Source organism: Hipposideros armiger, unplaced genomic scaffold (assembly GCF_001890085.2).
Source record: "Hipposideros armiger isolate ML-2016 unplaced genomic scaffold, ASM189008v1 scaffold_127, whole genome shotgun sequence".
NCBI classification, from domain to species: Eukaryota; Metazoa; Chordata; class Mammalia; order Chiroptera; family Hipposideridae; genus Hipposideros; species Hipposideros armiger.
Genome location: NW_017731477.1, coordinates 3,099,111 through 3,108,871, shown reverse-complemented (window position 1 = coordinate 3,108,871; position 9,761 = coordinate 3,099,111).

The window sequence follows — 9,761 nt, the reverse complement described above, 5'->3', positions numbered from 1 at the left end:
CCCCGCCCCCCCACCAAGTGACAAAGAGGAGCAAACAGAGTCTAGATGATTTGAAGGCATTGCCAAGTCATCTTGTGACTAAAATTGTTTGAAATTCTCTGGATGCCTTAAACACTGCTGAGCCAGGGGTTAAATCAGGAGGGATTTCTAGGTCTCAGATTCAACACTGGTAGGCACAAAAGGGGTAAGCCTAGTGAGAAGACAAGTGTATCATATAGAGAGAGGTCAAGATCCCCCCCAGTGAATCACTTCTCTGCCACACACTATCAGGTGCTACTGAGAAATTCTTTTGAATTGAGTAGAGTATCTGATACCTTTACCCCAATATTATATCTATGAGAAAATCTAGTTTAGTTCAAGAAACTCTGTTGTCCGTGGAGACACTGTGAAAGTGTACACTGAAAACAACTGATGCCATTTGTGAGTTTTAACCAGCTAGAGTGGTTTCTTTGAAAAGTTAATATTTGTCTTGCTATAATATTTACCTTCGCACAGGAAGTGCTGCTATTTTCCCATGACTGCAATGAAGAATGGTGGTAAGATAAACTCACTTCCATAAGATAAATGTCAGGTGCTTAATGAAAATCACTGGGTTTACTTTGAATTTGCTGAGGTTCTGGACTTCCAGTAAAATTTAGCTCACAGAATTTTTCAAGTATGAGTCTCTATGTTCAACTGGGGATTATAGGAAATGAATTCTGAGAGGACATGGTCCTTAGTTAAAAGACAGTTGGTCTGGCAATGCAGTGATGTGATTTATCTTCACCATTCAGAAACTGACTGGTTGAGAGTTTCTCTTTGCCTTAGTTTCATCTGTAAAATGAGTGAGTTTAATTAACTTTGTGATTTCCAAGATCCTGTCCTGTTCTTAGATTCTGTGATGCTACTAATATGAGCTCTGCCAACTAAGTTCAGGAACTTGTTGCGATGACGTTGCTAACCTTTTCTGATATCAGAGGGATTATTCACTATGACTTTGTACCAACTGGACAAACAGTTAATTAAGTTTACTATTTAGAAGTGCTGAAAAGGCTGCGTGAAAAAGTTAGACAACCTAAAGTTTTCGCCAACAATTCATGGCTCTTGCATCATGACAATGCACCAACTCACACAGCACTGTCTGTGAGGGAGTTTTAGACTGTAAACAAATAACTGTATTGGAACACCCTTCCTACTCACCTGGTGTGGCCCCCAATGGCTTCTTTCTTTACCTGAAGATAAAGGAAATATTGAAAGGAAGACATTTTTATGACATTTAAGACATTAAGGGTAATACAATGACAGCTCTGATGAACATTCCAGAAAAAGAGTTTCAAAATTGTTTTGAAGGGTGGACTAGACATTGGTGTCAGTGCATAGCTTCCCAAGGGAAGTATTTTGATGGTGACCATAGTGATATTCAGCAATTAGGTATGTAGCACTTTTTCGAGGACCAGTCCCCGAACTTAATTATTTGACCTTGTATATGACCAGGTTGAAGTGCCTTACCCATCATAAATTTCATATTCCAGTATTTCATGTCTAAGATGTTGGATATGATTTTTTAAAAAGATTTTTATTGGGGAGTTGGGGGGATGGGAACAGCGGTGGGGAATTGGGGGAAGGGGAACAGACAAGTTGCTGTCGTTTTGTTCTTCAGTCTAGTTGTGGAGGACGTTGCCTCACTGGCCCAAGTTGGCACCATCATTGTGCTCTTCCTGGGAGAGGCAGATCAGTCACCGGCTTCTGGACGGCTGCTCAATGCGGCTGCTGGCCACTCACGCTGGCTGCTGGCTACACACGGTAGCCCATGGCAACCCACTGCCACAGGGGCTGCAGCCTACGCAGTCGCTGGCGACTCATGGCAGCCCAGCTCCAGGTTGAGCTGTTGTTCAGCATCTTAGCTGTAGAGGGCAGTGTCACTGGCCCTTATATGTGGGATCCGAACCGGGGCCCTCTAGTGTCCCAAGCCAGTTCTTAACCATCATGCCACTCGGCTGGCCCCGTTGGATATGATTTTGAAGATAAGAGAGATCTGAGGTGTGTCACCTGTAGGCAAGAAATCACGACATACTTGAGAGAAAAGGATAGACACATGAGAAGCTAAATAAGAGTCTACTCTGAGTTAAACTTAGCTATTTTTCCAGAGAAATTGAAAACAGATGGAGTGCTTGGTTGGTCCTGGGTAATTTGATTTGTGGTTACAAACATTTAGGGCTTTTTTCCATAAGGAGTTTTGATAGACCTCTTGTGGTTCTCTTTGAAGAGGCAGCGTGGAGTTGAAGTTCTGGCGTGAAGTGAAGAGCCTCTCCCCTCAGCTTTAACAAGAACTACTTCACTTTTATCTGTTTAATGTATTGGGATTCCTTGTGAAATGCAATCTGAAGGTAAGAGTCTACTTCTCTAAAAGTTTGAGAGACTTTGGTTTAGTCCATCTGATTTTTCATGGTATTGAACACACCTGGACTAGCATCTCACCTTCCTCTTTCCTCCCTTTATTCCAAACCTCCCTCAAAAGTGGGTTTCTTGCAGAACTCCTATAAACTGCATTATGTTCCCCCAAAATTCATATGTTCAGGCCCTAATCCTCACTGTAAGTAAGTATGGAGATAGAGTTTTTAGGAGGTAATTAAGATTAAATGAGACGATAAGTATATGGCCTGATTCAATAGGATTAACGTCTTTATAAGAAGGCATAACAGAGAGCTTTTTCTCTCTCTCCCCATGAGACAATACGTGAAAAAGCTATGTGAGGACATTGCAGAAGGCAGTTGTCTGCAAGCCATGAAGAGAATCAGCAGACCTTGGACTTGTAATCTCTAGAGTGGGAGAAAATAAAGTTCTGTTGTTTAAACCACCCAGCCCATGGTATTTCATTATGGCAGCCTGAGCAGACTAAGATAGGACCCAAGCCACACAAGGGAGAGAGGTTTCTCTGTAAACCACATGCTAGACATAGGTTTTTCCCTAGATGGACTAGTTCAATAAGAACTAAAATAAAAACAAAATTCAGTGCATAACTAACTTTTAGCAATCACTGCTGTGTTTGTGTGGTATTTATATACTGCTGTGCTCAAGACTGAGCTATATGGAGGTGGCTGTTGAGGTATAAACTCTGTAGATGTGACCAGCCACATAAAAACTACAATGTATGTGCCCTATGCATATTAGCTTACCTATAAACTTAAACTTTGCAGAGTAGTATTGTACACTCACCAGCACATTGGGGGAATGCCAAAAAAAAAGAAAACAAAATCAGAAATAACAAAATTGCTAAGAGGTAGGTGGCAAAATGTTACTATCATTTTATAGAGGGGCAAAAATGTGTAACTGAAAGGTCAAGTATCTTGTTCAAAATGACACAGAATAGTAGATCAAACTCCAGAATTATTAACTTCTGTTTTCTAATCTAGTGGACCTCAGGTTATAGAATGCAGCTAGGAAGGTCAAAGATATCAGTTTTATGTCATGAGATAGTTACGTGACACGAGTTGCTCCTGTTCTCTTGTCTCCTCACCTGGGAGCTACTTAATGACTTTAGCCTCAGCAACTTCACCCGTCCTGGGAGACCTGAACCTGAAACCAACGACAATATTAAAAGTAAGGACCTCTGACTGATTGAATCTCAGTTCTCCTGTTCTCCAATATCTAATCAGAATCTCCTTTGGTTCAATCTGTGTTTTCCTTGCTGTGAAATGGCCTGGTGAACTCTTGAGAAGAGTACAGGGGGTTCTGGTGGGGAACCCCTGGGTAACCTGCTCTAAGGCTAAATGTTAGAAGCAGTCAGCTGGGCCACGGAAGGCATGTTTGGTTCCCCGCACTCTGCAGTGAGTCCCTAGCTTCTGAAATATTGTGTTAATGTCTAGATCGCTATTTGAAGAAGAGACTTGATAAAATGATGCCTCCTGAAAGTGCTTTGTAATAATTAATCAACCGTCATTTTCTTTTCTTCCCCAGTTTTGGCACTGTCGATCATGCTCTCTTTCGAATTCTCTCTTTTCTTGGCTCAGGGATGATGCACTGACTTCTACAATATCCACCCCATTCCTTCATTCCCTTTTGTTAGCTCCCCACCAAATGTGGAGGGGATTCTCACATTTAGGGCTTTATGAAAGTTACAAAATGATGTTGAGAGCAGCAGGACTCACACCTTAAAATCAGAACATCCTGCCATGTTGCTGTCTAGTAAAATCAGGCATCAATATGTACAACAAAATGAAAAGGGTGCCTAGTGGAGTTCTGGTTTAAACTTTCAGTTCTTTCTCATTGGAAATCTGGTAAGAGACTTTATCCCTTGTGACTAAGTGAATAAAAGTGGTGTTTGTTCTAGTTCAGTTTGTGATTATTTTTTGAAATTTTGATAATCATTTCTGTGTATATCTTTATGTATTTTGCTGGAATTCTGGGTGTAGATGGTAGTATTGGCTTAAACCAGGAACTTGAATATTCATCAATGTGGGAAGGCAGATTCTTGTAGGTAGGAAAATGTGGTGATGGGAATTTACAAAACCTCAGTTCTGATTGTTTTGACTTTTTAGTAAAGTAGAAAGCAGAAGTCATCAGTGGAGAATGAAGATGGTGAAGAAAACATTAGTGTTTCCAGACAAAAGAGGTGTGAAATAATCATCTAGAGGAATAGGTGAATGAATGAACTAGGAATATATAATATGGTTAAGATATACAAATTTTTAACATAATCTATGATGTGATAGGACACATAATGTAATATACAACACAATCATATATAAATGTTTGTCTGGCATTAAGGATCCACTGAAATTCATGAATTAATTGTGCAAACTCGCAGAGCAGTTGTATATTTTGCCCTAGCCATATTCATGAGTACAGGGGTAGTTGAGAAGGAGGAAATTAACTAGGATTATGGTGTTGTTAGGGGAGTATATCAAAGCAAGGAGTGAGAACCAAAGGAATTCATGTGATTTACAACTGAGTGATGGTTGGGGGAGTTTAAAGAAGATAAGGAGGGAAGAGAAGAAATTAAGAATTGAAACTCATGGAAAGTTGGTAGGATCATCACCATTAGAGGTCCTGATGGGGTTGGAAAATTGTCAGGATTGAGATGCTAAAAGGAAAAAACTGGCAACATTGGCAATGGTCAGTAGAGTGAGGGGCATGAAACTGGGATTACAGAGAGATTTTATTGTTAGTGATGCTAGGCTGTGACCATAAGAGAGTGGTGAGATAGGGTGGGGTACAAAATCAAGGAAGGAAAGAAATCCAAAGCATTAACAGGTCATGTTGTTAGAGAAAGCATTCACATAGCACCCAAAACAAAGAAAGAATAAACACTGGAGTGAGTGTGAACAAGGCACTAAAATCTTTTAGAAATGAGGAGAAATGACCTGGGTGTGTGTGTATTTTAGGATGGGGTGGTGGTTGTCATTGAATGACAGCAATAATGAAACATAGGGTGACACAGTCTGCTGAGATTTGAAGCTAGGGATTTTTCCTAGAAGAGGGAGGGAGAATGGTCTGAGAGTAGCAATGAAGAACACAGAGATCATTTATCCATGTAAGGACCCAGTAGGGCAAGAGCTGTGTGAGAATAACATTGACACAATTTGAGAGGGTGGCAGGGGGAGCAGTGTCCCTAAGAAGAGCCAGATTAGAGCAAGATTATGGTTTGAACAATAATGTGAACGGAATCCTCAGAAAATAAGTTCTGATTAATAATTGGGCTTCCTAGTGACCTTCCTTATAATAGTCACCTAGAAGGCCAGTATACTCTTGTGTTTAGAAGGCTATCATCCATAAAAATTAGATATTTCATCTGGCGTTTTGTTTGTATCCATAATACTAGATGCAAAAAATATTTATCCTTGGGACATTTTCTTCTTACACATTCTGGTTGAAATGGGCCGTGAAAATGTTGTTTGTTTAGCTAAGATTTTGACTGTGCAAATGGTCTTTAACTACTTAATTGGCTTTGATAGATCAAAAATAGGAAAAGCAATCTGCATGCTGGGCTGTGACTTTAGAGGTTTATATATTTGGGAGGCGTTAGTAGGATAGAAAACTAAAGCTCGTAGATTATGTATTATTATCAAGGTCAGAAATAGAAATTGTCAAGGAGCAATGGTCTTATAAACCGAGGAGATTTTCCTGAGCTGTTGAAAGTAGTTTACAAACAAAACAAAAGGGAAGACTAGCATAAATTGTATTTGTTTATTTTTGTAAATTTTCTTTGTGTAATAAAATGCCTTTCATTTTGTTAGCCAGTATTTAAAGTTTTAGCTTTCTTCCAATTGATATGCCACAGGCAATAAATTATGCACAGTGCTGCTAAAAACAAGCCAGTTTAAGAGAGAGAAAAAAGCAATAATTACCAAAGACCAGAATTACAGTCAACATTAAAACAGATAATGTTGGCCCACAATTCTTTGCTTGCCTCTGTTACTACCACAATGGCAATTGGTATTTATAGGCTGTAAAACATGCACCAAATTGTTGGCTTTAATGCACCAAAACCCTTGAGAAAAATACAATGCTAGAATTACCACTACTATATCCTCATGCTTTCCCATCCGTATTACCCAGAGTTCTGATTGTCCCACACATGATTTCTTTCATCCTACTTTAATACACCCATCATTTATCTGTTCTCTAACTGGAATATGCCTAACTCCATTTTCTAAATTCCATGAGATGGTAATTTTTTCAAAGTTCTTTTTTCCTGTATTCATTCTTTATTTTGTTTGAGAAGTTCCAATTGGGGAATATGAAAGTGAAATTGGGGTGAATTATAAAGGGGAAGTTGCCTTTGGGGAACTGGCTAGCCTAAACTCTGCTTTTTTTGTGCCCCTGGATAACCTAAACTTGACCCACCGGGAATTTTGCATTCTGCTTTTTTTTTGTGCCCGTAGGTAGAGGGTGGCAGATAACACCTTCTCTCACATCCAACATTTACTCATCTAAGGTAGAGCCAGCTGGCTGTGGTCTGTATTTCTTCTTTGGTCAGGGTACTTTTGCGGGGCCCACTGTGATTGAGGTATAGTTGGGTAGTTAGAGATGAGGTTCTTTGCCTTTTATCTATTTGTTAAATGGGTATATAAATTTTTGTTGCTCACCTTACTCTACCAGGTGTAAATACACACAGATGTTTTTTTGTACTAAGGACTTGAGAGAACTTGTATCCATTTGGAAATGTTTATAGTGAAATACTATGATGCCAGTAGGCCCCAGAAAGAATATATGAGGCCCATAAGGAGAATTAGCAAATTGTCCTGCTTCCCACCCTTCTCTTTCTCTTTCCTGCATTGATGAAGTTGTGGGAGGAGAGGGCTTTTGTTTTATGTACCTCGGGAGAAGTCTCCTTTTGTAAGCTGGGCTCCAGATGTTTCAGTGCTTGCCCTCATGGCTCTAGCGGAAATTGTGAGGTTGTAAAAAAGACTTCTGAACCATTTTGGTCTCCATTCAACCTACAATTTGGGTTTCTTCATTACATTATCCTGACATTCTAGGGAAATTACATTAACAAATGTAGGTGTTATGGTGACACATTATAGGCTAATGGAAATTTTAATTGTTTTGAGATTGAACAGTAACAATAACCATACACCAAAACTACTTTTGAAATTAGCTGCAAAGGCTCCCCTTAGGGCAAGACTAATATGGAATCTTTAAATATAAAATCATGGACTGTGGACTACCTAATCTCTGGAAGGATCTGAAACCCAAACTTTTGATGGAAACCTTCAAATAAATAGAATGCTCAGAGAACAAGGGTGTCTCCATCAATTTAGTTGAAATGAGTCAGTTTTCACTACAATTTCAATATTGTAGTGAAACATACAATATTAATCTTCTTTCCTTAGTGACTTTAACCCATAAGAGAATCTTTACTTGATGATTAATTGTGGCCAAGTTTCAAAGTCATTATTCTGAACATCGTTTTTTCACTGCAGATACTATAGATGAGTAGTTTTTAATCTTTTCAAAGAGTATTCACATCTTTTATCTCATTTGATTGTCAGTGAGGTTAGGACAGCTCCTTATAGCCCAGTAGTAGATAGAAATGTAGGAAATTGCACTGAATATGTCCCCATTTCTAGCTTCCTTGCTTCCACCCCTAAAAAAGAAAATCCTTGGTAGCAACTTATTTTCTCATCATATACACGAAGTACATGAGCAACTAAAATCCTGCTAATGATTACTCTAGGTTTTAATGTACATTTCTATAATGATTTTCTTATTGATATAAAGGAAGCTGATTTAAAATCAGATGGAAACTCTAAGAAAGGAAGAATAAAATAATTTTGTTTGTTAACATATACTTTTATGTGACTTCCCATGTAGAGAAGCCAGTTGTGATATTAGGAGATTTTAGTAAATCCCTTTAGTACGCTAAAGTTTATTTAAAGATTGAAAGCTATAAAGTATATTAATGAGCTTAACATAATAACTAAGCCATACCATTTTTATTTGAAGGTTTAATTCACCATCTTGTAAAATAGTTTTGAACACAGGTCAAAATTTAACACATGCAAGAATTGATGTGGAAAATAGTGGCACCATTTGATTTCATTAAGAATTATTTTTAGGGCCGGCCGAGTGGCGCGATGGTTAAGAACTCGCTTGGGATGCCAGAGGGCCCCGGTTCGGATCCCACATATGAGGGCCAGTGACACTGCCCTCTACAGCTAAGATGCTGAACAACAGCTCAACCTGGAGCTGGGCTGCCGTGAGTCGCCGGCGACTGCGTGGGCTGCAGTCCCTGTGGCAGTGGATTGCCATGGGCTACCGTGTGTAGCCAGCAGCCAGCGTGAGCGGCCAGCAGCCGCAGTGAGCGGCCGTCCAGAAGCCGGCGACTGATCTGCCTCGCCAGAGAAGAGCGCATTGATGGTGCCAACTTGGGCCAGTGAAGCAACATCCTCCACAACTAGATTGAAGAACAAAACGACAGCAACTTGTCTGTTCCCCTTTCCCCAATTCCCCAGCACTGTTCCCATCCCCCCAATTCCCCAATTAAAACATCTTTAAAAAAAATTATTTTTACATTATCAAATAACTTATTCAACTTCTCCTCGGTGTCTACTTCTATTATATATCTACTTCTATGAGAATTATATAAGAAATAAAAATTGCGGTCTTTGTTCCAAAACACATCTTGCTGTGAGTAACATGTATTCATGAAATAGGTGACCTATATCTACAGATGCTAAAGGTGTTAAAATTAGTGGTATGTAATACTAGCTGGTCAGGGATAGGGCCTGAGATTCTGCATTTGTAACAAGCTCCCCTGTCAAATGATGCTGGGCTTTGGGCCAAACTTTGAGTTGGTAGAATATAGGCCAGCATTATCTAATAGAAACATAATTTAAGCTAGAAGTATGAGCCACATATGAAATTTTAAATTTTCCGGTGGTCATATAAACAAGTAAAAAGAAACAGGTAAAATTACTTTTAGTACTATTTTGATTTAACCCAATATATAAAAAAGTTATCCTTTCTACATGTAATCAAAATTATTGATTTTTATACATAAAATTTACTGATGTATTTTGCATTCATTTTTCACTTTTAAGTCTTCGTAATTTTGTGTATGTATCACACCTACAGAGCATCTCAATTCAAACTAACCACATTTCCAGTGCTCAGTAGCCAGCCATATGTCGCTGGTGGCTACGTACTGGACAGAAGAGATATAGATAATATGTGCAATGAGACTGCAGGCAGGAAAAGAGAAAATCAATGGCCAGAGAAGAGAAAATGCTAGGAAGCTTGACAGTGAAGGCTAGATATGATTTGCAAAGCAGCTGATG